This window comes from Chinchilla lanigera, unplaced genomic scaffold, assembly GCF_000276665.1.
Source record: "Chinchilla lanigera isolate Chin_1 unplaced genomic scaffold, ChiLan1.0 scaffold00049, whole genome shotgun sequence".
NCBI classification, from domain to species: domain Eukaryota; kingdom Metazoa; phylum Chordata; class Mammalia; order Rodentia; family Chinchillidae; genus Chinchilla; species Chinchilla lanigera.
The window spans coordinates 9,715,907-9,740,083 of record NW_004955450.1 but is presented as its reverse complement, the minus strand read 5'-3'; the positions used below and the strand labels follow the sequence as shown (position 1 = coordinate 9,740,083).

Here is a 24,177-nt window from a genome sequence, read left to right as displayed (position 1 = left end):
CACATACCACTCTATCACCACCAGACAGCTGGCCCCAATACCTCTATTCTCTTCTCACCTCAGTCACTTCTCAGAAAAGTGAACACAGGCTTTGGGGGTATTTTTTGTCTGTTTAATTGGTTGGCTGGTTATCCGTAATGGGGTGCGGCAGGAATCATGAATGAGTGGATACAGGAATAGAAAAGAGAAGTGATAGTGTTAATCAAGTGACCAAAGTACTGAAGCACAAAACATTCTGTCTTCAAGAATCTTACTTAATGGTAGGTATAATTCTACAGGAAAGAAAATTATGTAAAATAATATTTCACAAAATATATAAGCTCTTTTCTTTACAATTATAAAAGTTCAGTACTGGCAACTCATTTTAGAGATTTATCTTTTAAAATTAGATGAGGTTTACAAATCATTTTCACTGTTTACGTTATAAAAACTATGCTCTTCACAGCTGGGTGTGGTAGCACACACGTGTAATCCCAGGATTCTGGAGGCTGAAGCAGGAGGCTTGCCAAGAGTTTGAGGCCAGCCTGAGCTACAAAATGAGTTCAAGACCAGCCTGAACTGCACAGCAAGACCCTGTCTCAAAAAGACAAAATATAAAAAATAAAAAACTTTGCTCTTCATAAACTGTATCACCTCTACCACTTTTAGTCATCTACTGTATGGGGGTCCAAGCTTGACCAGAAAAAATCAGCATTAAGGAAAACCAACCAACCAACCACTACTAGAAAAATTTGATAAGAGTCTGAAAGCAAATGATTAATGACATCTCATTCTCAAAAGTGACGCTAAAGTTATAAAACAAGTAATGTGAGTATTCTAAAATCTACAACTGTCTTTTGAAAAAGGTTGTACTTACTACTAGGTAAAGAACAAGTCTGAAAAAAGTTTTTAGTTTCATTAAGCTGAATAGTGTAAAAATTCACTTCAGCCATACTTAACTACTTACTTTACACAACTAGGGGACCTCTGCAAATTCAGCTCCTCCTATCAAAATACCCCTATTCAAACAGCCAATGTAAAATATCTGAGACCCACTCTTGGAACCTGTCTTTATCACTTTGCCCTGGATCACTCTGCTCTTTTCTTATGCTTCAAGAGTGTCCTGCACATACCTCTATTATGATTATTGTATTACTACTATAAGTATTAATTAATACTCTGAATGTCTCTTCTCAACTAGGTTATGAATGAAAGCGGGCAATGTTATGCCTTTATATCTGTAAATATGTTTTAGCATAACCCCTGTTGGAGAGTAGGCAGTCAGTAAACGTTTCTTAAATAATGCGATATATTTGTGTTAATATAAGGTTAAAGAAGGTATATATCAATACACATATATACTTATAACGTAACTTACACTTCAAATTCTGTACCCAGAAGCTAAGATAACCTCCATTGGTTTTTACTTAAAAAAAGAAGGTATGTTTATCAGTTTCACAATAATTACCCATGGACTGGAAATGATATAATTTATCTGTAACTACACAAAGCCATTGAGAGGTCTTTTTCTTTAGTTTCATAAAAATCTTATTTCTTATTATTTAGTATTCCTCTGTAATCACCAGCTTTTTACTTTCTTTATTAGTTTATGTTTGCAATACATAATAATTACATTTATCCTAGGGAACTGGTGCATACACGTAACATATCTTCATCATTTTTACTTTCCCTTCTGCTCCCTGACCTTCAATCTCTCCACCTCCCCAGAACCCCATCCCACCTTTTATAAATATATTCAGTCCATACCTTCCTCCGGAGCTGATTGCCCTGTATGTATTCCTCTTTGACAAAAACTGAGGCAGAAATTCATACTTGGCTTCATTAGCCATAGCTGATCAGACCAGACATAGATTCTTGCCTCAAATTGTATTTTCTTCCAGGAATTTAGAATGTGATCACAGAACCATGAGCCAATAACTGAATTTAAGAGTCAGAAGAGATATCCAGCCATGTACAGTGGTGAAAGATAACATGCAGAGAGCCAAAAATAAAGCAGACAAATAGAAGCAGAAAAACTATGCTTCCCCAGGCTGGTAAGAAAATAGCTGCCTGGGTTTTTGAGGAGTTTCTAGTTCCTGCTTTCACTCTCATTCATGAGGCCTGGCTGTACTTCTATCACGAGGTACTGTGAAATCCCCAGTATCCTTACTATTAAATTGCTTTTTTGAGTAAGCTAGTTTAAATTTGGTTCCTGTTATTCACAAATGAAAGAAATTTGATTAAACAAACCTCAGAAAAAAATGTCAAGTAAGAATATCAGAACATCAGTTTATTGTAAAAAGGGAAAAAGGACTTGTTGAAAAATGGCTGTTAAACTAGTATCTTCAAACATTCCACATCCTATAAAAATGAAAAATATTCACCAACTTTAACAGGTTCAAACAACATACTATAAATAAAACTTCAGCACAGTTACAGGTCAGTGTTATTATATGGCTAGGGATATTGCTCAGTGGTACAATAATTACCTAGCATGCCCAAAGGCCCAGGGCTGACTCCTGACACAGATAAATAAATAAATTAATTAATTAATTAATTAATTATGGTATTCATAAAAAAGATTAATAGGGAGTATCTTAATGCTTATTTGAACAAGTGGTTTTTAAAGAATGATTCTAACTAAAGGAGGGGTGATGTACAGCTTTTCTGATGATAACAGCCAGTCCTATCTAACAAGCCAAAGTGTCACCATATAGATTTCCTCACCCACCTACGCCCATTTCTCTTGAAAACACAGTATTTCAAAGAATTAAAGGTGTATGATGTACACATACCAACTCCCAATGATGAATGTAAGCATTATGTACAGCAAGTATGTACCAATAACCATAAAAATGCCACTTCAGACACCTCAACTAAAATAATGCCAAGAAGAGCAGGAGGAGAAACAGTTCCCATTGCCCAATAGCACAGTCACTATATGGTATTAGCTTCCAAAGTAAGATAGATATATTAGCTTTTCCATTTTTCTTTGGTACTGGTTTGTTAGTAAGGTTTCCTTTAGCAACTTGAGACTTTCTAGGAAAAAAGTCGAGTTTCTTTAGTAACAATTTTTAAGTCAACGAGGAAGGCCGAATACCAATAACTTGTACCGTTCCTAGGTTCAAAACAAGATAAACTTACTTTCATATAATTAAAGTTCAGCGAGACTGGAAAAAAACTCCAAATTTAACAGAAGTAAGAGAAATATAAACAGTACTTTTCTTAAATGTGCCAAGATTATACAGATAATTTTGGCATTCCAAACAAAATAAGAGATGTCAAAGTTAGGGTAAAAGGAAAGATTTATAAAATACTGGATGAGGATTATCATAAAAAGATGTTTTTCCAGAGCTGGGTATCAAATCCAAGGCCTTATACATACTAGGCAAGTGCTCTATCACTGAAACACAGCCCCTGGCATAATAAAGATTTTAAGTAAACAAATCTCAAACTGTTTACAAGCATAGAAGAAAGGAAAGGCATGGATAATTTTTAATGATCTATACTGCCTCTACAAAGTACTTACTGAAATTGCACTTGATTAAGATTGCCTAATATGATGACAATTTATTTTAAACCAAATACAAAAGAAATATCCTAGGGACTTAAGGGAGGGGAGGAAAATGGGAAAAAAGAAGCAAGATATACCATACACAGGTACAAATTCCCTGTGATGAACATTATAACTGTGTTTATCTAAAATGTACCAATAAAATAAAAAGAAAAAAAGGGATATCCTACATGCTTGGTTCAGAAATAGTTGAGAAGATTTATAAATTCCCCACTTTATCCTTTTATTCAACCTTTCTCTACAACGTGCTTCGGTTTACCCCCAAATAAAAAAAAAGCACCATGTTAGCACACCTATCCCCCTTGTACTTTAATCCATCCTATGAAAGACTGGTAAACTTCTAAGGAAAACTTAAGAGTAAGTCAAAGATGTGTCCAGAGTTTAAACTGTACTACTATTAAGAAAATATGCTAAATTTTAAATAAGGAAGTAACTACATAATATAATTAAGAATGCAAATTATCATTAATGCCAATTTCATCTTGGGGGGATGCTGGGAATTGAACTCAGGACCTCGCACTTGCCAAGCAGGTGCTGCACTGCCCAGCCAATTTCAAATTTTTGTCAAGAAACAAAATATTAGTACTGCTAGAAAGAATGACTAGTAGTCAACATATGACCTTTTCTTTTTTTTTCTTTTTCAGTCAGATTTTATTGGTACATTTTAGATATACATAATGATCATATTCATCATAGAGAATTTGTATCTGTGCATGATATAAATTAATTATTTTTTGACACAACAGTTTCAAAAGCTGGAGACTTACTTTTTATTTTAAGACCAAGAATTAGTAGGTTGGTTCATTCATTCACTAATTCAAAGCCTAGTGGTGGAAACAGAAATGTAAATTAAAATATTCTAAGGGTAACTGCTGCTGTGATAAAATGATTTACTAAGTACTAAACATTATTCTAAAGATTTCATTTGCATTAACAAATTTAAATTTCACAACAATCTTTTGAAAGCATCACTATCCCCATTTTACAGGAGAAGAAAACTGAGGTACAGAGAGACAGCATAGTCAATTAATAAAGCCAGGTTTCCATCTCTGCAGTCAGGAGGCAGAACCAACTGCTACCACATTACAATAAGGCACTCAAATTCTTATTACACGTCTTCTCTGGGTCTGGTACTGCTCTAAGTGCAGGAGATATAACAGTTAGTAGTAGCTTATTTCTAAGATTTCTGGACAAAGTAATGCTTTAACTCTGGATAAAGTCTGCAAGAATGTAAAGGAGTTAGACAAAATTACAGTACTTTGGGAGGCTGAGGCAAGCAAATTTTAAGTTCAACTTATCAAGACCCTGTCTCACAATTAAAAAAAACTTAAAAAAGGACTGGGGGATGTAGTTCAGTGTGAAGAGTATAGGCTTAATCCTCAGTACTGCTAAAATAAATGAATACACAAACAAAATAAAATACAAAACAAAACCAACCAGGAAGAAAGAAATGAAGGCATTCTTCAGAAAGGCCACATAAGCAATTCTGCAGTCAACAACCCAGGCAGAAAGACTATAAGCAGTGGTCAACACTCCAGAAACCCAGTAGCGTGTGTATTCAGGGAAAGGTCAGAGAAGTAGTTCCATATGGGTAGAATGAAAAACATAAAGCAGAAATTTTAAGAGTTAAGATTAGAGAGCCAGTCAGAGGACAAATCATGGAGAATTTTAATGACATGGTAAATCCTGACTTTATCCTTTTGTAGAGGGGACTCAATGAGAAATTATTCGATCTGTATTTCAGACATACCATTCTGACAACTCTGAGAAGGTGAAGAAGACAGGCAAACTAGGGAGAAGGTGAAGCAAGTTTCCAATAAAGCAGTGTGGAACAAGGAGTGACTGATAAAACATTTAGGAGACAAATCCAGCAGATTTCAGTAAAGGAATGGACATATAAGGACTAAGAAAGAAGCCTCGTAGTGCAAGGCTTTGTGCTTGATGCTCCCCCACAAGGATCCCTCTTTCTTCAGCTCTCCCCATGGGTGGCTCTATCTTGCCAGTCAAGTGTCATCAACGATTCCGAAAAATTTCTTCCTTGGGTGAGGAAGTCAACAGTGGTCCATTATATCTTTTTAGGGCACCAGATCAAAGCAAAACTTCAGGCAGGTATACAAGCTGTTTGGACAAAAGTTTAAGGTAAAGATAAGTAACTAGTAAAATAATCTGATACTCTGGAAAGATACTAATGCTGGAAAAACAGCCTGAGGAGTAACTGGCAGTGACATGGTAAGTGAAACTAAGGGGCTACTGTAACCTCAGAAAATGTGAAGTCTGAGAAAAGCAACTGGCCAACTCTGGGAATATACTTCTGGAGAACATGCAAAGGAAGACAACATCTCAAAGGAAATGACCCAAACACTCAGAAGCTCCAGAGTATACAGAAGTAAATGGCATAGAAGTCAGGGAGTTTCCAGAGAAAAGTGACCAAGAGTACTACTACCAATGGTTACTTGAGCAAGCAGGGGCAGGTCCAGTGACATGAACAAGCAGAAATTAAGACTGCAGTAGGATAAAGAGTAAACAGAAGACCAAAGTAACTTTAGCCTATGCAGACAGTCAATTTTCTCATCTATGAAACTGCAATAAAGGATGACTGTGAACACTAACAAGGTACTGCACGGAACTTCTCATACAGTAAGTCCTACAAGCCTCATGGACACCTTCGTCATTACATCTAGCCACAATGAGTGCCTTTCTGTTTGAAACATCGCAAGCTCATATGCACTGCACGGCTTTGCACTTGATGCCAACCACACACACACACACACACACACACACACACACACACACACAAAGGATCTCTCTTTCTTCAGCTTTTCACATGCTGGCTCTACCTTATCTGTAAATCACATCTCCTAAGAGAGAGGTACCCTAAGAAGTACGCTGAAGGCACAACACCTGCCTGGCAAGCACGAGGTCCTGAGTTCAATTTCCAATACCAAAAAAAAAAAAACCCCGAAGGCCCTCTCAGTCATTCTCTTGGATCACCATGTTTTACTCTTTTGTAACTCTTACACTGTGGATCCTTTTTTGTTTATTTAGAGGTAATACACCAAAGCTATTAAGAGTGCAGGCTCCACATCAGACCAGTTATAACCAAATCAAAGCTCTGTTATTTACTAGCTATGTGACCTCCAACAAACTGTTTAACCTCAGTGTCAATTTCCTCATCTTCAAAATAAACAAAACAATGAAGTACTTAATTTATAGGCTCTACAGAGGAGTTAAATGAGCTAATACATATAAAGTTATTTCAAGAATACAGGCACAGACTAAACTCTCAAATACTATTGTACATGGCACTTCTTAATACATACCACTAGAAACATCAGAGGGAGTACATATCTGATGGAGACCACTATAAAGTGGCTCTAAGCAGGATTTAATATTAACCAATTGGCTTTTCGTGTTTACCTGTGAGTTGTCCAAGGCCTAGGCCCCTTGTCTGGAGATGGGCAGTGGACTCACAGTAAGTGAACCTTTATGAGTCACTGGACCCTGTTGAAGCCTGTACTGGCCTGTGAAGTTGGGACGCCTCAAAGGACAAGATAAGGTCATAGTTGAGAGTATCTGGCTCCTAAAAGGAGACTGCAGCTACAGACTTCTCACTTCTGTGGTAAAGGTTTTCTTGGAGATAACATAGTTCTCCTAAACCAACATAATGTATTACTTGGAGAAGTCCTTAGAGGGATCCCAAGTCCTGCCCAGATTCCTGCATTTTCTTCAGTATTCCCCTCCTTTGCTTAAAAACCTAATAAATATGGGCTGCCTAGTGAAGATCTTGGTCTTAACCCAGAGAATCACAAATTCTGTGACAGGGTTTGGATCTTCCTGGAGCCCTGAAATCATTTCATTTGTCTCATTTATTTAAATTGTGGCCGTCCACTCATCTGGGAGATTGTGGGCCTGATCAGTCTGCAATAACTAGGGGATAATATTAACACGATACGTATCTAAAAATGTCAACTAACAACCAAATGAAGAGTACTGTTCTAACTAAACCTCAGGAAATACTACTTTCACAAAAGAGATTATTTTTGCCACAAACCATAGAGAGGTAACAATCTATAGTCAAGCAAGAGAAACTTTTTATAACTTCTTTTGCACAACTATGTAGTTTAGACCAATCATAAAAATAAAAATTGAAGACAAAAGATTCTAACCTAAGTAATTTTGGGAAACAGTGTTTTGACAGGAAATTCTTAAGATTAAAGACAAAAGGAACTGTACATAGTAAACACTGCTCTGCTTGGTAAAGGCATTTCTCATGGAGCTACAGGTTAACAATTGTGAAACCACTATACATGTATCAATACTAAACAAATTAAGTAAGTGGACATGAGAAGGTGAGAAACAGATTTCTCATTTTTGAAGGACGAGGGTCTGGATAAGCGAGGGGTTAAAGCTAGAATGAACCATGTAGTACTGAGTTTAAGGCCAAAGATGTTAGCATGAATTCATATTCAGCTGAATACAGACACAGGTGAATAAGCAGAAGAAGTTTTAAATCTGTATACACAGGTTAATAGGCATACATTTTTTTTTTCATACATGTATTTTTCAGGTCTATACACTGAGAGGGTCTAGAAGTAATGTTGTCCCAATAGCAGTGGGCATGTCTATGCCCCAGATTTTATCATTCTTCAACAAAAGGACCAAGAGATCCTTGGAGAACTAGCTGACTCTAGGGCTGGGGCAGAAAATAGGTAAGATGAACCTGGGGCATCTTATAGCACCAGAAAGGAAGAAGTGCTCAGACAGCAGAACAATGGGGTATGTCACAGGAGCCAACCTAAAAAAGGTTTAATCACTTGAGCAACAAAATAAAGTACTGTAACCACAGGAGGACAACCCTAAGAGTAAAAAACTGTAAGTCTTTACCAATATAAATAAATGATAGCATAAATAAATGAATAAATAAATAAATGAGAGGAGAAAAGTCTCCTTCATCAGAAAAATTCCAAATAATTTTATAAATACCTCTTCTTCAACAATGTAGACCCTAACTCTACCTAACTCTACTGCCGAGCTTGGTATATATTTAGTGACTTATTTCCAAAATTAGGCTACGCCAAACTTTAAAGCAGAGAAACCTTTACTACCTCAGCCAGATGACTAACACTAACTACACTGATGGGAAGTCATATCAATAGTATTTAACCCAATGATATGATCTGACAAGAAGGGCCCCTCATCTCTATGACGGTCCTCCCCCAAATCCACACCCCAGTCTAGCCAGAAGAAAAACATCAGACAAACCAAAACTGAGGAGTATTCCACAAAATACCTGACCAGTACTTACTATCATTTGCTCCTGACTATCCCCCCAAAGACCCATGTGTTGCAGGTTTGGTCACCAAGCCATGGTGCTACTGGAAGGTTTTACAACCTTCAGGAGGTGAGGCTTAGTGGAAGGAAGCTTGGCTTCTGGGGAGGGCCTTTGAAGGGGCTACTGGGACTCTGGTCCCTCCTCTTCCTCCTTCTCTGGCTTCCCAGCCACCATGAGGTAAGCAGCCTTGCTCTACTAAATGCTTGCTCCTTGCCATATGCTGCTTCACCACAGGCCCAAGAATAACAGGGCCAAACATCAGAAGATGTTTGGTTTGTCTGATGTTTTTGGTTTGCAAATGACCATGCAATGAAATCTTGAAACCATGAACCAAAAATAAACCTTTCTTTTTTGAAAGTTTTCTCAGGTATTTTGTTATAGCAACAGAAAGCCAAGAGAGCATCCCTCAAAACTGTCAGAGAGCCGGAGAGACAGCTCTGTGGCACAGTACCTGTCTGGCAAGCACAAGGTCCTGAGTTTGACTCCCAGTACCAAAAAAAAAAAAAAAAAAACCCAAAACCAAAAACCCTGTCAGAGTTCTCAAAGACAAGGAAAGCATGAGATTCTACCACAGTCCAAGTCAGCCTAAGGAGACATGATGACTAAATGTGCATGTATTCTGGATGGGATCCTGGAATCTAAAAAAGAACATCAGGTAAAAACTAATGAATGACAAAGTACAGACTTTAGTTAATATTAAGGTAACAATAGTGTTTCCTTAGTTGTGACAAATATTAAAAATGGGAAACTGGCTAGGGACATTACCCAGTGATAGAATGCTTGCCTTGCATGTGCAAGGCCCTAAGTTGAATTCCCAGCAATTCAAAAAAAAATAAAAATGGGAAACTGGATGCAGAGTACATGGTAATTCTCTGTAACCTTTCTGTCTAAAACAACTGCATGAGATTAAATTTATTTAAACTAAATAAGAGCAGTGTAAGGAAGTTATTGCCTTAGACAGACTTATTTTAGTCCTTAAGTCATTATTGTGGGTTGGACAAAAACAGAAATACAGTTACTACTGTGCAAAATAACCTTAACATTGCTGAATAGTTTATAATATTATAGGTATAAGTAGCTGCAAGTCACTTCTTTTGTCTACATTTTGATTCCTTAGTTGGTAAGCCAATTAGGAGCAGAAAACTCTTCTCTAAGCATGAGGCCACTCAACCTTTAGACTAATGCAAAATTGTATTACTAATCATATTAATAAAAATTCTACCTAGATTTTGAAGGTAACAAATTTTAACTAGTTTTAGGTAAAATATATTTGCAGTACACTACTGAAACATTTCAGTATAGTTTGAAAAGAGGATTGTAATCATACGTATTTTGAGAAAGTACACTGGAAAGCTCCCTGTTAACAGTATAATAAGGTTCAAAATTATAATAATTTGGATCTACACTGGTGATTGTCCCAAGAGATTTGGAAATATCAAAAGCCAAATAAACAAGCCTCCCAGCCAGGCACGATGGCATATGTACTCTGCAAGAATGAAACAACGGGCTCGAAAGTTTTAGCCTAGCCAAAGCAACTTGGGGACTTAGTGAAACGCTGTCTGAAAATAAAAAAATCAAAGAATAGGCTGGGAATATAGCTGAATGCAAAAGTCCCGGGTTCAACATCCAGTACTGGAAGAAAATTAAAACTTCCCTAATATCTGTTAATACCCTGAAAAGGATTTTAAAACAATAGCATTTGCTGACAAATAAGAAAAGGAAGCGGCTGAACAGAAAATTTATAAAGGATGGATACAGGCTGCCTACTGAAGGAAAATCAAAACTAGTATTTAAGAGTAAGAAAAAAAAAAAACAAGACTTTTTTTTTTTAATTAAAAAGGTAGAGCAAAAATGTTATGCCATTTTACACCAAGCCAAGTTGCAAAAATTAAAAAATCTGATAACACTAACTGCTGGTATGGATATGCAGAAATTGGAATTGTTGGGCAATATCCTATAAACACCTTGTAAAGGAAAAAAATATGTCTGTCCTAAAACTCAGAAATTTAAAAACCAAGTTTATGACCTGGAGAAACTGGAATGTTAATGAGGCAATGTTTGTAATAGATAAAAAGTGAAAACAATCTAAATGCTCATCAACAAATGAAATTACAAACTGCAGTGAACGCATTTGATAGAACAGTACAAAATAGTAAAAATGAACTGTCCGAACCTGCAGTATCAGTAAGGAGGGACGGAGTAAAGAAAGTTTCCAAACACCTACACCTACATGATATAATCATATGAACAGATGCTTAAAGTTACTAGTATATTTTTTAAAGTGCCAGTCAGTTTCAAGCACCTTACGTAAATAAACTCATTATTTTTTATAATAACCTTATCAGATGGACATTTCTATCTATTAGAGAGATAAGGACACTAAGGCCTGTAAAAATTAACTTACTTGAGGCCACAAAACTACTAAGTAACATACACAAGACTCAAAGGTAGGAGGCCTGGCTCGAAAGCCTACCCACTTTAAAAGCACCCGAAGCAGTGCTATGTACAGTGACACCTCCACTCATGAACTTAACTCTTTCCATGTTTCTGGTCAGAAACCGAACTGGATGAGAACCAAATCAAATTCAATGGTTAGGTTCAATGCTGACCTTATGGAGAAATTTGATTTGGTTCTCGTTTAATTCAGTTTTCAGAAACATGGAAAGAATTAAATTAATGAACCAAGATATCACTATGTACATACTTTACAAATAAGGAAGAGATGAAGAGTGGGATGAAATTGTGAACAAAAGAATCTTTAACTGCAAGTGAACTACAAAGCTCTATATTGCTTTTTCTTTCAGAATTCAGTGTAATAACTATGATACACATAATTCTATTAAATAATATATATAAAGCAAAAATGAAAAATGTTAACATTTCATTTATGGGTTTAATAGGTGTATGCTACATATTTTGATAATTTTATTTTTAATACTTCAAATATAAAAATGTCTCATCTGTAAAGGAATATTACAACAAAATTTTTAAAAATTAAGGAATATTTCCAGGCAGAGCATGGTGGCGCATGCCTGTAATCCCAGCACTCGGGAGGCTGAGGCAAGAGGAATCCTGTACGTTTGAGACCAACCTGGGCTATAAGGTGAGTTGAAGGCCAGCCTGAACTGCATAGCGAGACCCTGTCTCAAAAAAAAGGCAAAAAAAAAGAACTATCTCCCTCTTTCAGCTTTTACTTGAAAACAAAGCAGATAAACTCTGAGTTTATATATGTATATACACTTTAACGTATATAACTATACATATGGCAAATGCATTGATACACAAATCAAGAGAAAGGTTTTAGCAAAGTATACCAGAAATGGTATTTCTTACTTACTATACTTACTCATCTTGATGATTCATTATTTTTAAAGTATAACACCAACAGAAAAACTGCAGTGGTATCTCTTTTTCCTCGATGGTTTGTCTCTCTTTTCTCTCCTATTTCCTACTTGTTTCCGATTTTTAACAGAAGGAAGCAAGAAGAAGGAACCAAGAAAGGGTCACACATTCTAAAAATAACAGTAACAGCCACAGATGAACATATATACAACCTTACTGAATATAAGATCCCCAAACCTACAATCAAAAAATGTTCCAGAGCTGGGCATGGTGGTGCACGCCTGTAATCGCAGCACTTGGGAGGCTGAGGCAGAAGGATCACTGCAAGTTCGAGGCCAGTCTGGGCTACAAAGTGAGCTCAAGGCCAGCTCAAACTGCACAGTAAGACCCTGTCTCAAAAAGATCAAAAAAAAAAAAAAAGTTACTTGTAAGTTGGTTGTCTGGAAGTCAAAAATGTTTTCCCACTAAGAAATTTCAAAGAGGATATGAGCACTGGGAGAAAGAGACTACTCAAGTATTAGCAGTGAAACAGAAAAGCAGAATAAGCCAAAATCCCCTACCCCCAAAATAAAAAGCACTCTCCAGCAGAGTTTTGAGGGCAGAAACCACATTTTATTTACCTTTGTGTCCTCAGTAACTAGCAAACTATTGGCCTCTCATAAACATTCCAAGACCGCTGCCTACTGACTGATAAAGTAATGAGGAAAGGTTGGGGAGAGGAGTACATCAGTAGGTGGCACACAGAACAATTTGGTGCAAGAAGCAAACAGAAAAGAGGGTGGAGAGAAGCAATGTGCATTGATGCAAAAGGTCTACAAACAAGATGTAATCAAACATTAAGGCAAATGACTAAATTTTTAAGACTATATTACAGAAAAAGACCCATTGCCATTAATCTCACTCAAAATCTTCCCCTCACTCTGAACATACTTATGTCATCATTCTTGCCACTTGTGAAGCAGTACTAGATGTCCTCTTTTGTATGTATCTTCAGTTGTGCTGTCCTGGCTGCTCTGATGTCCTGAATCAATTCAAAACATTACCTTTATGGTCATTCTGGCTTTCAGAAAGAATCAGTGCCACTGTGCCACGCTGTACTGCCCTTCCACTGGATGCCACTGGGCAGCAGCATTCACTGTGCTTTTGATCACAACATGTGAAGACACTCATGAAGAGGACTTCCAGAACTACGTCTGAAAGTGGCAAGAATGATGGGAGTGTGTCTGAAGGGAGGGAGAGTATCTTGAAGACATTAACTGTAAAATTTTTACTGTAAAATTTCTTAACGTTCACCATATTTGTCAATCACATCTCAGGTAAAACTATCAATAGGTTGGAATTAGGCAAACGCCTTCACCTGAATTGTAAACTGTTTCTATTACACGTACAGCAAATATGCACCACATTTTGGGTTTGTTTTGCTAACAATGAATCATAAGATAGTCTTCCTGTTGGAGTAATAATTTTCAGCATTTTCTACTGTAATCCCTGAAAATATTTTAATGTCATTTTTGTACAAAATCCTATCACCTAAGACACAATATCTGTCAGTACTTCCTATCAATCCTTATTATCATTTTTATGTGACATTATAAATACCATATATAGTCTGCCCCAAAAATGTATACATCAAAGTAAAACTTGTATAAATATTTTAATACTAAATTTACTACGAGATTAATACATGTAACCTTTGACCTCTACAGCTACAAGAGGTGCTTTAGTGGTGGCCATTAGCTTCCAGACATTTATTAGTATGGCAAGATGCTGAAGTATATATACATATATTTTTGCAGACTCTGTATTTCTTTATGTTATGATTTTCCCCTCAACATTACTTAAATATTTTCATGTCAGTAAATATTTTTTGAAAATATGATTTTTAATAGCTGGTTCCAACACATAATCATTAATTTCACTATTCCGTATCATAGGGTATTTTGACAGTTAAAATTTTTCACTATTATAACACCCTATGTAAATGAATGGCTCCTTAAATGTAAAGTTCTACACTGCTCTTTTAGAATTCAAAGATACAGCTATGATATACAGTAATGAAATATGGTTTGAGTTCTCCTCCCTGCCCAATGAAATCTACTGAACAAAAGAAATCAATCTAAGGTATTACAAGAACAGACACAAAAGGAAGAAAATTTAGTCATTTTCTTCTTTAGTCACTCTCTTTTATCTCTGGTAGAAAGAAGTTCCACAAATGTAAGTCTCTGAGATCCGAGAAGGCATGAATAGCAAGTCAATTTCCCTGCTACAGTCACTTATGGTTTCTACTCAGAATAATAACCCATTGCTTGCTTTTTTTTTTTTTTTTTCCGGTACTGGGAATCGAACTCACGACCTCGCTCTTGCCAGGCAGGCGCTGTGCCGCTGCGCTAAATCCCCAGCCCCGCCACTGCTTTAAATAAGAACACAATGAGATGTATAACAAACGTTACTGTCAATACCACTCCTTATGAAAACTAGGTTTTCACTCAGTGGAATCCGTAGAAAAGTTGTGCAAACAAAAGGAAATGTAACTATCACACGATAGAAAAATGGGTTTTCTTCTATTACCCTGCCATGAATTTTGAATGAATTAATAAATGTCATATTCTGTTCCTTCCTTCTTATAGCCTTCCAATTATACTAAATATTATTCAAGTTGCCAGAAGCAGGATAACAGTTCCAGGAACTAAAGAATCAATAACTAAACTGGTGGCAAATCATGTGGAAAATTTCAAAACAATCTGCCTCAGCTTCCTGGCTCTCCTGCACAAACAATTCATATTGCTTCACCAATTTTCAAAACTGTAAATTTGTGTGCGTAAGTTTAAAACTCAAAACAAAATTTACTCATTTATTCCCAGTTTTGGCTTGATGTCAAGATCAGTTAACTTCCCTAGTATTCTTATAAAATTCCACAGAGAAGTATGTCTGTGTTTAAACATTCAGAAAGAGAAAATTACATAACATACACGTTGATGATGATAATATATGGTATTCTGGACTCCTACTGAGAGCTCCAGCTTAAAAAAAAAGATGAATTAAAACTTGCCTAAAATGTTTACTTTGCCCCCAAACAAAACAAAATTCCCATAAAATAAGTCAAACACAATTTTTTATTATAAATTCAAACAAGGTTTAATAGCTCAGAATTCTGCACACCAAGTTTCCAGAAGCTGAATCCAGAACTATTACAAACAAACTAAATAACTTCCCCAAAAGTCCTTACTTATTACCCAATCTTAAGTCCCCCACAGACTACTGTTTATAATAATCTCAAAAGTCCTACAATAGATTACTGTAACCAGGGCTACGCTGTTTACAGGTGTCTGCACCTCCTCCCCCAAGGAAAGAAGAGCTAGGAGAGGGTAGGAAGAAAACAGAATGAGACTTGTAATCTTGTAAGACTGTTTTTATACTTGGGCTCTTTCACTAATGTACAATATATTTTTTAAAGAATGACATGCACATTAATACAGTCTCTGCCCTCACAACTCTCTGACTGGCTGACACGCGTTTTCTCCTCAAATAAATAACACGCCTGTTGACTGATGTTTGTCCCGCCCTTGCAAACAAGACGTAACTGTTCTGTAAAACAAAAATCTCTCTCTCGGGCTTCAAGGCGTTACCAAACGTTTGAATTAAAAAGCATACTGGGACAACAACAAAAATCTTCCAGCACGTCTGTCACTGAAAAGCACGATCACGAAAAGCTGTCGCTGCGACCCAATTTTGGGTCACAGCCTTTTCGTTCTTGTGCTTCGCTCTCCGCCCCCCCCCCCCCACCGTCATAGCGATAAACTTCAAAGGGAATGGTGGTAACGTGGAATCCTCTCCCCCATCCCCATGCAAAGCAAAGCAAAGCAAAACAAAACAAAAAACTGGCCAACTTGGACGCTGGCCCGGTTCACGCGGAACCGGCGACCTCCCGGGCGGAGAAGGCGGGGAGGGCGCCGGGGAGGAGAGGCGGCCCGGGCTCCCCGCGCCTCGCCGAGACGCGGAGCAGGTGGGATTCCGGGAAGCCACCGCCGACTTACGTAACCAGCTTGTCAAACCCAGCGCCAGGACCTCCCCCTCCCCGCCCCCACCACCCAAACAACAACAGCCCCAGGCCAGCTCGGAAGGGGAAACCTGGACCCAGAACCCCGGAGCCCCCCACGCGCCGGGGCAGAGGCGCGGACGCCGCTCAGCCCCGCCGCGCCACCCTGGGCGGCGAGAGCCCGCGACGGCGGTCCGGTTCTGAGGAGCCCCGGGCGGAGGTCGCTGCCTTCCGCGCCCCCGGGTGTCACCCCTCGGGGCCGTGACAGCTCCTCCCGCCGCCGCTGCCCGGGCCGACGCCCCCGCACTCACCTCCACGCCGGCCCCCACGCGAACAGCGGGTCGGGCTCGAGGAGCGGCGCCAGACCCCTCTCACGCTCCGCAGCAGGACACGAGGGGCTGAATGCCGCGGCGCTCACAGCCCGCTGAGCTCATCCCCAGTCCGGCGCTCCGCCCTGCGAGGCACCCCCGCCCGCCCAGGCTTGCCGTCTCAGTCAGACGGGACTCCCCCACCCCTCGCGGTCGTCGCTGCCTCCGCCTCCTTCTCCGGCTCCAGCCGCGGTAGGCGCCGTCACTGGCGCCATCTTGGTAGTGACGCAAGAGCGGGGGCGGGGATCGCGCCTGAGAGCACCAATCACAAGCCGAGTCTGGCGGGAGGGGGCTGCAGAGGGCTGCGTAGAGGGTCGTGGGGTCCTAGAGCGAGCCTGAAAAGGGCGGGGGAGATGGGCGGGGCTGAGCACGGCGGGCTCGTGACGCGCGGTGTAGTTGGGGAAACGCGTCGTGGTTTCCCTTCAGGTCGGGAGATCCCGAGCCCGAGAAAGGCGTGGACGAGGCCTGCAGTGCCTTCCTCTTTCACCACCCCGAGGCACGAGGATCCAGCTTGCGCCTGCTGACCTGTTCCTGCCTTGCTCCCTGGCTCTCCTGGGAGTCCTTTCTAGCTAGAGCTCGGCGCTTGGGTCTGAGCTGCCTCTGGTCCCCAAGGACACTCAGATTCTGCAGGAAACCCCCTGGGGTTTAGCAACCACCCTGTGGGTTTCGGTTCCACAATACAAGGTCAGGTAAAACGGGGAATTCGGGGCGGGGGGTGCTCCGAAAAGTACGGTGATAAAAACACCTATTGTTGGCCGAAAGGTGTCCGTTACCTTGATTAATTGGATATGGCCTACTTAAGCCCTACTGTGGCTCCACCATTAATGGCTGTTGGCAAGTTGCCCCTGAAAAATGAGAATAATAAAAGTTGATTACCCCTACAGGGTTACTCTGAGCGTTGTAGCACACATGAAGTGCTTAGCATGATGCCTGAAGTACTCAATACATATTAAATATTATACCATGGACAAATGAAGGAAGTAATAGGACCTTGAAAATCCCTCTGGCTTGAAGTCAACTTGTGCAGAATAGGCATTCATCCTTTTTAGTGGCCAGCCAGGTTTGCAGTTTTATGTTCTATTTCCGCTTCTTCCATTGTAGTCAGTCGGTCAGTCAGCAAGCATTCATTGAAACTTAAGCAGAGGGGACACAGATGAGGGACACAGAAAGGGTGTTACAGTCCAGTGGGACAAGAGGAGCAGTCAGAAACATTTGGAAGGGAAATGTGCTGTAATGGTGTAAAGAATTCTGGGATAGCATATACCAAAATGGTTTTTAAAAGCCAGAGTGCTCAAGGGAAGGCCCATCTGAAGCGAGAGAAGGAGCCCATAATGGGAGAAAGAGCCTGGAAAGTTATATAGGCAGAAGGAAAGGCTGTGCAAAGAACCTGTGGCAGGAAGGAACTGGGCAGCTAGAGCTGAATGGAGTCCGTGGTGCAAAGGAAACCTGTTTTATGTGAAGAAGCCTAGAGTGATACTGGAGCAGGTGCTCAGTTCTACAGGACCAGGAAGATTTAGAGATGAGATTGGGCTTGGCATGGTGGTGCACACTTGTAATCCTGGGAGACTGAGGCAGGAGGATTGCAAATTCAAGCTTAGGCAATTCAGTAGTTTAGAGAGGCACTGAGTCAAAATTTTAAAAAAATAAAAGGGTTGGGGATATAGCTCAGGACAAAGCCTCTGGGTTAAATCCCCAGTACATATCTCAAAGAAAAAACATTTTGGTTTTATTCTAGTTGTAAGCAGAAGGTATTGAAAGCTTTTAAACAGAGGCCTAGGGAATTATAACAGTGATGCTTACAGTATGGCATCTGTATTTCTGCTTCAGCCAATATATGGGCCAAAGAATTGGACTGAAGTTTAAAAAAAACAAAAACTGAGGTTGAGCCTGCCCAACCTAAATTGGCTGAATGATATATTCCAATCTTTTATTTTCTTATTGTTAAAAAAATATATCACACAACATTGGATACAGAAAAGTATTTTCCCTGAAAAAAATTTTTTTAAGTTTTATTAAGCTGCAGTTGGTAACTCTTATTCTTTCCCCCCTGGACACACAGTCTTTTTGGTTTTAATCATTGCTATACTTGATGAGTCCATTCGTCTTTGAGGCGTAATTTCTTGCATTAAAATATTTGAGCTGCAGCAAAAAGCACTTAAAATATATATACCGTTTATCTACACCACAAGTACAAGTTAAAATATTAGACACACTTGCGGGAATAGCTTAAAGTTTCAAATTTGAAGGTTTGTAGTTTTTTTTTTTTTTTTAATCGAAGAAAATAGCTCCGAAAAGAATGATATTTAAAAGCAGTAGAAAGCCAATAAGAAGTATCTTGTGTGCTCAGGAAGTATCTTTGCTTCAGAGTCCCTAGTAGTCATAAATCCTCTCTCCATCCCTGGCCTGTGTCACTGTAGTCACAGCTACATTGTTAAGCCCTAAATGTGACTTGGGAAAGGCCTTCTAACAATAGAGAAGCCAGCCAGATAGAAAAATGTGGCTTATCAATTTTCACCCCGAGCTATTTCTGAAATGATGTCACCTTTCACACCTGGAACTCTGTTTCTTAGGAGTTATTTTAGAATACTATCATTTGAATGATGCATGAGGGAAATTATGAAACCAGTAACAGTTTACAGCACTGGAAGCTCAAGCTGTTGTACAGCTCAATCCCCTCCACCTGTTAAATCCAGGTACCTTGATTGTTATACCACATTTCCCACATCTTTAAATGAAAACCTGAACCCCTGAAGCAGTTCGCAATGTGTGTGCTGCAGGGCTTCCTCCTGGGTGAGAAAACCTTCCACCAGGAACCGATGAGCTTTTAGAAACTGGTTAGATGCATCCGAAGGCAGAACATACTTGCCAAAATATATTCGTTGTGAAACAGCATTAGAGTGACAGAGCAATGCATTTAATCCAAAGTGGAAATTTATTGGCAATGTGGTCAAATCAGTTTATTTCTTAAAAAGACCAATCTGATGGAATTCTTCTTGAAAGACAATTTATCCATACAATTTGCAAGAATAATAGTAGGAATTACTAAGCCTGGTGCTTGAGAGGAGTAGCCCAGGACAGGAAGGCTGTGCCAGTCTGAGCCACTGCTGTCTCTGCCCTTCAGGGGCCATCTGAGGAGTCATTTGACTCAGCACTTTTTCACCACTTTGAAAAATTTCACTTTTCAACATGCTCAAGTCAGTAATTTCACCTCTTTAAACAATTGGAATTTTTACTCTTTAGATTGCAAAGTTACTTTTAAATAATGCATCTGTTTAGCTATCACTGTGTACAGTCAAGTAAAGAAGGCCCCCTGACTTAAAGAAGTGGTAAGACAACATTTTCCTAGCCTAACAGAATCACTTTGGTCAGCATTTATATATCAAATCCTGTGCTGAGCCTAGAAGCCACACACTGGTAATACACAAGCCCGAGGGGCATAAGTCATGCACCCAGCCGTATAGCTTTACTAAAAGTCGAACTCAGACGAGTTCTTCACTAGACAGATAAACTTGGGCACCGGGGGGATTTAATTCTCATTTTGAAGACTGGAGGTGATCAAAGCAGATGACATTTGAACCAATCCTGAGAGAACCTAGACCTTCTATAGATGATGAGGACATTGAGTTGGGGGCGGAGGGTGGTACAAGGCAGGAAACTTACTTCGTTTTCCTTTTTCTTCTGTGCATCTTTATAGTAGGTGTAATAAGTGAAAGAGATGCTCATAAACCATTCCAGTACTTTGACTGTCTTTGGGAGTGGCCAGAGGTTCAAATAATTTGGAAGGAGGGATATCTGTGCTGACTTGCAGAAAATATGAGTCAGCTTCTTTCATCTCCTCAGCACTCTAGGTGCAGCCTGCACATTTGGAAAACATGAAGCTAAGTGATTTCAGACACCATCTTTTCTTTTTATTGATTGGCCCGGACATGCATCGCCAAGAGTAGGCAACAGGGACGCCCTTTGTATTGTCCAGGCTTTAGGAACCCTGCCAGCAAAGGGAAGCACCTGCAATCGTAAAGAATAAACAACAACAGATCTTGTGTTTTCTGTACAGTCCTACAGAATAGGAGACAGGCACATGGGAAATTTATACTCCTTCAGGATTGTATATTTAACTGCCTCCAGATTTCTCTACAAGTGCACTTGAAACTCAGCATTTTCAAACATGAACTCATTATTTTTAACCCAAACCTGTTACTCCCATGTTTAATTTATTGAATAGTAGCCACAGTGTACCCAATCACAAAAGTCAAAACCTCTGAGTCATCAACTGCTCTTTTGCTTCCATTCCTTGACCTCCAGTCAATTATCAAAACCATCTGACATCGCCTCCTTAACATCAGTAATATTCGTCCCCACCTCTCCTTTCCATCTCCCCTGACCTAATTCAATTTATTTTTACCTGAAATTTTGCAGCAGTCAGATCTAATTGGATTACTTGTCTCCTGTCGCTCTTTTCTTTAATCCATCTATCCCTGTGTTGCTAAGCTGATCTTTCTAAAAAAGAAATAAGGTCTGTTGTTACAGTCTGATGTTGTTAGATTCCTCCTCTCTGTTCTCCCTGGAAAGATCATCAGTGTCCACTTTTGATGCTACCTAGAGGAGCTGGGCATTAGGGCCTCTGCCTCTTTTCCCAACCCTTCTCAAACGCATACTACAAGGCTCTTTTCTGTGGGTGGTATCAGGGATTTGAAGATTTTTTATTAATATATGTTTGCAATACATAATAATTACATTCATATTGGGGAATCGGCACATATCCATATCACATCTTGTCATTCTTACCACATATAACGCTTTACCAGATTCTCTAGTACTGGGGACTGAATCCAGAGCCTTGTGCATGCTAGGCAAGTGCTCAGCACTGAGTTACATTCCTAGCCCTTTAAAAAAAATACATATTTTGAGGTAGTGTCTCACTGAGTTGTCCAGCCTGGCCTTAAACTTGCCCTTCTCTTGCCTCAGCCTGCTGAGTAGTTGAGATTGCAGGGATGTGCCGCCTCTCCTGGCACTGCAAGGGTTTTAACTGGAAGAAGGGGTTGAAGCCTTTCCTGCCCATAAAAGTACCTGCTCCTCCTTTCACACACGTGCATACTAATAGATGAGTTAGTTATATCAAGTGAGTTATATCAAGTGAGTTACATCAAGGGCAAAATTAATTCAGAAAAGATAAACTCTAACAATTAGCTTATTCAAGGCTTGGTGAATCGTAGGCTTTTAATAAGAAATACTTAAATTTAAAACAGAAAAGACCTCCCAATCCCCTTGCAAGATGGTTTCCTTATTAACTAGTCTCCACAAGTTATTTTAAACACTTGAGTGTCAGCATCATTTTACTGTCTGCTAGAAATAGATATCCTTCCTCTACAATTCCTCACCCTGCACGTTTGCATATATGGTTGTAATTATTTTAACAGCATCTTTAATAAACACAGCCTTGTTGGTTTAATTGATTTTCAATGTTGATAACTTCCATAGTGTAAAATTATGCTAAGAGGGAAAGAGGAAGAATTAAGGGGAGACGAGGCTTCTGTTTGACTATATTGGAACTGGGATGAAGAAAAGGCTTTTAAAGTTGGCACAGTAGGGCAATGCTGCCTTCGTGATGCTGTCTGAAAAGTAGTGGATGGTCCAGTCCCAGAAAAGACAGCCACAGAATTTTTGATGTCAGGTTGCATAGGGTACGTAATGGTACTGGTCATTTTTAACTAACTAGATGCTAAAAGGGAATGGGAAAATAGTGTCTTTATGAAGACACAAGAAATATATTCTTCCATTTCATAGTCTCACATAAAGCCAGGCTGTGTTTCCCACAAAGCTAGAGCCAAGAGTTGGATTGCTAAAGATAATAACAGTGATCCTCACAAAGGAAAATGCGAAGGGTGGAGTTCAAGCAACGTGCGTGGCAGTTGGACAAGAGCAGGGCTGAATGGACTGGGTTAGAGAGCAGTGGAGGTGGGGCAGGCAGTGAGAAAACGGATTTAAAATGTATCATCTGACCCGCATCGTAATGGCTTTATGAGACTGTCTGTCGTAAACTGATTTCATGTCTCTTGGAGTGACAGCACAGGGTTTTGGTGTGGGACAAAGCCTCAGTGGTCATCCAGTGACCCATTTTATTTTCAGACTAGTGACTCTTTGCCCGCTTCTGACTTCTCCAGAGTCTCATACACCCATTGGTCTGAAATGAGCTAGGCCAGAACCCAGATTTTCAGATTCCTTGTTCTTGGCTTCCTGTAGTACACACTGAGCAAGCAGAATTCACTATTACTGATTCCCAGTGAAGTAAGCTGGGCACATGGGAGAACCCTTATCAGACAGGAAGAAACTAAAACTGAGGAAGGGAAAGTCAGTTTCCCAAGTTATACGGCTGGACTCGACCTGAGGCCCGGCCTCGTAATCCTGGGCTCAAGGCTTCTACCAAAAAGACCACTGAACCTCAAATACCATGTGTCTAGGCATAGAACTTATTCCTTCCATCTATAGATAGTTTATGTGGTACTGTGGTATAGAGCATACTCTGCTGGATCCCATAGAAAAGATTACAAGATTAAAAGATTCATTTTGCAAAATTAGATTTATCTTTTGCAAGAGAAATTGCATGCTGTCTAATTATCAGAGAAACAGACATCTTTTGGGGGGTTAATAAACTAGCGAGAAGTAAACCTTCGATACAATATCGAAATATTATGGAACAAAGGTCGTGAGTTCGGTTCCCGGTACCGGAGAAAAACCAAAAAAAAAAAAAAAAGAAATATTATGGAACAACACTAGAAATATTTTAGGATAGGCTTCATTGATTCTCTATGAAGAATCAATCAGAAAGGCAAACATTAAAAAGTCTGCCAATACCAAGGCTTAGGCTCTGACAAACTGGAACTCTCATGCGCTACTGGCAGAAAGAAACATCAAATGACCCTACTGTTTTGGAGAGGACTTCGGAAATATTTTAGTAAAATTAAAAAGATTTTATATATATAAACTCCATTTCAGTGTATGTACTCTAATGCAATTTGCTCCAAACTATGATTCATGCGACTATTAGTGAATTATGAAATCAATTTTGTAGCTACAGGGGGCTGGGGATTTAGCTCAGCGGCAAAGCGCTTCCCTGGCAAGCGCAAGGTCGTGAGTTCGGTTCCCGGTACCGGGAAAAAAAAAACCAAAACCAAAAAAAAAAAATTTTTTTGTAGCTACAATAGTTTTTTAAGACTATGTCTCTTTTTTTTAAGACTGTGTCTCCTTGTGTTATCCAGGCTGGTCTTAAACTCCTGGGTGCAAGAGTTCCTCCCACCTCAATGAGTAGCTGCAACTACAGGCATGTGTCACCATGCTGGGCTTCAAATATTTTTTTAACAAAATAGAATAGGATATATCAGAGCAATGAATTGTTGGGCATGTACATACACACACATGCACACACACACACAAACACACACACACAAACACACACACACACACACACACACACACACACGTTAAATGTCATGGCGCTCCGCCTTGATTCTCCCTCTCCATGACTGAAGCATTTATTCTTCCAGCTTCT

At 39.4% G+C, this 24,177-nt stretch overlaps 1 protein-coding gene across 7 annotated transcripts in view; it reads right to left on the bottom strand.

Moving 5' to 3' along the window:
* Dennd4a (DENN/MADD domain containing 4A) overlaps window positions 1–16,850 on the bottom strand; it is a 128,070-nt gene extending 111,220 nt beyond the window's left edge. For all 7 annotated transcript variants that reach the window (XM_005393707.2, XM_005393710.2, XM_005393709.2 and 4 more), the window contains exon 1: window positions 16,575–16,850. The gene's annotated coding sequence lies outside the window, so the exon portion shown is untranslated. The remainder of the gene's footprint in view (window positions 1–16,574) is intronic.
* Between the last annotated feature and the right edge of the window lie 7,327 nt (window positions 16,851–24,177).